Source organism: Lolium rigidum, chromosome 1, assembly GCF_022539505.1.
Source record: "Lolium rigidum isolate FL_2022 chromosome 1, APGP_CSIRO_Lrig_0.1, whole genome shotgun sequence".
Lineage (NCBI taxonomy): Eukaryota > Viridiplantae > Streptophyta > Magnoliopsida > Poales > Poaceae > Lolium > Lolium rigidum.
The window spans coordinates 314,974,030-314,979,786 of record NC_061508.1 but is presented as its reverse complement, the minus strand read 5'-3'; positions in this window follow the sequence as shown (position 1 = coordinate 314,979,786).

The window sequence follows — 5,757 nt, the reverse complement described above, 5'->3', positions numbered from 1 at the left end:
TGGGGCTTTTCTTTTATGTAATTTTATTTTAGCTATGTGCATCCGTATTACCATTAGAGCACTACATTGTTGCAGAGGCTGGGTGTAATTTGTACTCCCTTTATCAAAAAACAATCAGTAACTCTAAAATCTAGTGCTTGGCATTAAGAACAGGCTCGTCACGACTCTGCGCCAACTGCATGGCACGCTCCAGCTAAGAGGCATCGGCATTGGCCTGAGCACGGACACACTCACTACACCGGAAGCCGGCCAGCGATGGATCCGCAATCGGCAATACCACCATATGCCATCACCTCCGCCGCGGAAGGTCGCATGCCTGTTGGCAAGGGGGTCACGCCGCCATGTCCACCTGAGGCAAGAGGCTGACCACGTGGCGTCGAATGAGACACCACCGGGCTCCCACTGGAGTGACCGGCGTCGTCGCCGTTGCCAATGGCGCCGAAACCAAAATTAGCGACTCCACAGAGGGCCACCTGCCTGTCGGAGATGGGTGGGTCACGCCACCATGTCCAGCTAACACGATAGGCTGGCCACGTGGCGTCGAAGGAGAAACCACCGGGCTCCCGCGTGTAGTGACAGGCGCCGTCGACGTCGCCCTAACCGAAACCGGTGACACCACATAAGCGGCACAAACCTCCGTCGGAGAAGCAGTACGTACGAGCACATAGCTGCACTACCACTCGAGGTGAAGGAAGCTCGGCACCAACAACATGCTCACCAGAACATACAACAGACATCTCCGATGTAGACTCCTGCTGCGCCAAAATCGACTGATGAGACACAAATTTCAACAATTCCTCTCGTGCCAGGTTCCACATGAGAAAAGATAACTCCCCGCGTGCACATAAGCTTTGCAGATTGGTTCTTTGCCCGAGACATGTCCACGGCAGCACCACCTCTCTCAAAAATATGCACCGCCTTAGCATTATTATCTTCCTTTTTATTACCCGCAGCATCGCCAAGCCCTCTCAAGATTTCCAAGGTTACCATCCGAACCATGGTCCTCATCATCGCCAGGATGAGCATCAGTCATGACAAGATCAGCTGGTATCCGAGGTGGCATCCCCTCAACTTCAAAAGAGAGATCATAGAATCCATCCTTCACAAAGAGATGTTGTCCTTATGGGATCCTGGTGTAATCCATGCAACCAATGTACCCAATGCTCTGCCTTAAGTAAGGCATGTCCATCCGTAAAGTTTTTCCAAAAAGTGTGCCCAAGGGCCATAAGGCTAGAAAATCATTCCTAGCACTATCAGGAATACCAGAAATCCTCACCCAAACTTCAGGTAAAATATATATTGGCTGCACTTGATTTGCCCAGGAGTCGAAGGTCATCTCACACTCGCTGTTAGGCAGACGGAAAGTACAAAAAACCTTCATTCGCTCAATAGTATGTCGATCATATACATAGTAGCTCTTCTTGGAACCACTTCTGATATATAGTGCGTACATGCGGATCGCACTACAGGAATGGGAGGCTATGCCGAGGGCCAGGCTATACGCCGACGGCCAAAAGTCGGGGCCGTCGGCGTATGGCCCGGCCAGGCCAGCCTGCCCTTTCAACACTCGGCGAAACGTGGCTGTCGGCGTAGCGACCTCTACGCCGAGGGCAGCCCTCGGCATATCTTTGGCCCTAGGCGTAGACAGGGCTACGCCGACGGCCACCCTCGGCGTAGGCTATTTTTCAAATTTGTCTAATTTTGTAAAAATCATAACTAATTCATATGATGTCAGAAAAATGCGTATGAGGTATCAAAATGTTCAGAAAAACATCCTCTATCCGTTTATGTCAAAATCATGCATATTTGAATCATGTAGAATAACATGTTAACATAGAAACAATTCAATCACTTTCTTATATGTTCTCAGGTTCCCGTTTTAGCCAGATGGCAATTTAAACGAAGTCAGAAAATCTCGCGGAGCCACATGACATCATTTTATGTGTCCTAGTAACCACTCCAAAAGATGAAATTGGGATACGACAATTAGTTTGGAAAACCCTTCACGAACAGGGCTATCAAGTCCGGATTTCTATGGCTTTTAGGGCAATGAGTAGGAAACGGCCCGTGACACCGCATAGTTTGTCGGAACGAGACCATATTTGGCACGTGCGTGGTCCCTGGGATGGGAAGCAATGCCCCGGGAGCGCATTTCCAATCCGACCCATGGGCGATGGTTTTTTCATTTTCGGGGTGCCAAAACAGGTTTTTTTGTGAAGGAACTACATGGGGCGCATTTTAGTATTGCGCGAGACCTCTGCGTAGTGGTAGGACACCGCCTTCGCACCCCATATCACATGCCATATGTGCGCGCTAGCTATCTGGGAATCCATGCGGCTTCCTGCGGTGTCCCGCCGAATCCTCTGGAAAGTGACCGGATTTGAACTAGGGCTACACTTTCCGTCGCTCAATAAATTCCGCAAAAATTGTTTTTAGGTCTATGACATATCAGTTTATGTGCTAATTTTTGTCCGTTTAGCGCGATGGTAAACGGGTGCACCAGCGCGCCCGGTACGGCCATACCGCATCTCCGTGGGGGCCCCTTTTGGCCAAATGACAATTTAAACAAAGTCAGAAAATCTCGCGGAGCCGCATGGCGTCATTTTATGTGTCCTAGTAACCACTCCAAAAGTCGGAATTAGGATACGGCAATTATTTTGGAAAACCCTTCACAAACGGGGCTATCACGTCCGGAGTTCTATGGCTTTTAGGGCAAATGAGTAGGAAACGGCCCGTGACACCGCATAGTTTGTCGGAACGAGGCCATATTTGGCATGTGCGTGGTCCCTGGGATGGGAAGCAAGGCCCCGGGAGCGGATTTCCAATCCGACCGATGGGCGATTGTATTTTCATTTTCGGGGTGCCAAAACGGGTTTATTTTGTGAAGCAGCTACATGGGGCGCATTTTAGTATTGCGAGAGACCTCCGCGTAGTGGTAGGACACCGCCTTCGCACCACATATCACATGTCATATGTGCGCGCTAGCTATCTGGGAATCCATGCGGCTTCCTGCGGTGTCCCGCCGAATCCGGTGGAAACTGACCGGATTTGAACTAGGGGTACACTTTCCGTCGCTCAATAAATTCCGTAAAAAATGTTTTTATGTCTATAACACATCACTTTATGTGCTAATTTTTGTCCGTTTAGCGTGTTGGCGAACGGTGCACCAGCCCGCCCGATACGGCCATTTCGCATCTCGCGAGGGGGCTGTTTTGGCCACATGGCAAATTGGGCGTCATATTTGGATTCCTCTAATTTTTAGGTTCAAATTATGATATGTATGTTATATTTAGATTCCTCTCATTTTTCTGATCGATTTAGACATATTATTTGTGGAATTTTGATTTTCCGATTTAAAGATATTAATTATTCAATATTAAATAGAAAAAAGACCAAAAAATAAAATCATTTTATTTTTATTTGAATTCAATATTATTATTACTTATATATATTCATTGTTGTCTACTTAAGTAATTGTTTGGGATTCAAAAATAAAGAAGTGTGCATCACGGTTCAAGAGTTAATAGGGTTGATATGCTATTATTATCAGCAAGAGGTGTCAATTCTATAATGGAAGCTCATCCGAATGGAACCAAGAAGTTAAGCGTGCTTGAGAGTTGGAGTAGTGTGAGGATGGGTGACCGACTGGGAAGTTTAACCATGATTGTAATTTGACATAAGATTAAGTGTAGTTAGAGTTAAAAGTGTATTGGGTGAAAGATAAACAAGTAAAAAAAAGAAAAAAAAGAAAAAAAAGAAAAAAAAGGAAAAAATTGTGTAAAAGAAATTAAAATTTTAAAAATTTTAAAAGTCTATGCCTAGGGTTTTGCCCTCGGCATATAGAAAAAAATATTTTTTTTTCGAATTTTTTTTTTTTTGAATTTTTTGGAAACGGGAAATTTGAATTTTTTAAAAGTCTATGCCGAGGGTTTTGCCGTCGGCGTAGCGTGCTACGCCGAGGGCCGGGCTATGCCGACGGCGATAGTGCTTTTGCCGAGGGACTTACACGCCGAGGAGCTATGCCGAGGGCGGCCCTCGGCATAGCCTACGCCGAGGGCCAAAGCATGCTACGCCGAGGGTTCCCGGCCCTCGGCATATAGCCCCATTCCTGTAGTGTCGGGTCAAAATAGAATCCTGTATAAAACTGTATGCACAGACTACACGCGCGTTGCATGTCTCATTTCACAGTTTCTTTGACAGTACGTAGGACAGGTACGTGCCTACCCTATTCCCTGAAATTCGGCATTGTTTCGGTCCCTAGCCTACTGGCCTGTCACCTGCGAGCTTTCAGAGAAACATCAAAAAAGGGTGACTATTATCAATCAGGAGTCATAACACACAGTATACATGATGAGCACTCAAACATGCACGAAACTGAAAATTCTAACAATTGTCTGAATGATCAGCCAATGATAACCCTATTTAGAAAGGATGGGTGTCGATGGAGAGAGCCCATAACAAGAAGAATGGTGCAACATCATCGAAGTTGCTGGGTAGAAAGACTATTCGGGTGGGTGGAAGACATCAACCCCTCCCACCACTAGGCTATGCCTTTCATTCTTCAAAAAATAACTATCTAGAAAATAATTACAGTATCTGCTTCTGATCGACGCTCATCGTTAGGGCATTGAGATTGAAATGGTGAACGCCTTGGATCAAGGGGTTGAGGTGCCAAGATGGCCAGGCGCCGAGGCCTTACATGGATGGGATCAATGTCTCGTGACCTATGCAGTTGGCCTCTACTATCTCAACGTCCCGGGTCAGTGTGTTGAGCCTGGGTATCTCAACGCCCTGGGTCGGCGAATTCGCGCATCCGGTCATCTTGGTACTTTGACATTGGGTATTTCAACCTCAAAGTTCCGAACATGTTTTTTTCGATAAATGGCGCTTCATTACTCATAATATTTAAGCATTACACCCAGCCTCTGTATAGTTAAGATGCACACAGCCGTTCGAGTATTAAGTCTGAAAACAAAAATAATAAAATGCAGAGAAAAAGAGCCAACTAGACTAATCTTCATTGGATTCAATCCGCCTAATATGCAGCCACCCATGTTGGGAAATAAACTTCTTGATCGTGTTCTCCAACCGTGTAGATACCTCCATAAAACATTGAGCAAAATTATCATATCCGAAATTATATTCTACAATGAGCATTCTTTTTTCCGAAAATGAAATGGAACATTGTCGGCTGAAGTTTTCGACCAGGTCAGAATTGTCTATTTTTCATCTCACACACACACATGCTAGCTACATGGAACTTCTTAGCCATTTGTGTAGGTCTCTCGCTAGGCTGAGAATTGGCACAGAGGAGTGATCGACGAGGACAAGGATGCGAGGTGACATCCCTCTGACTAACATACAGCGCTGCAGTGCGCAACAGAATGTTGCGGTCGACCGATCATGCAACCCTGCTATTGCTAGCTCGCTTGACCGTTTCAGGATTTATACTGTACGAATGGCCACCAAGATATTATAGGTAGGAAATCGACGGGATCGTCACCAAAGGACGACGGGACTTTCCAATGTCAAATAGCCACACCAAACCTGACAACACTCCTTGACTTGGTACTTTTGCTTGGGCGCCGCTCGTACCGACGAGAGTAATTGATGGTTCAGCGTAGCATGTTCTGTCCTGAATTAGATGTCACAAGGGTAGTATATGATTGGCATATAATTAGCTGGGCTGAATAAACTTTCGGCGAAACAATTTCACAAAAATAACCCTTTTTAGCCGCGCCATCCCGAAGGGCGCCA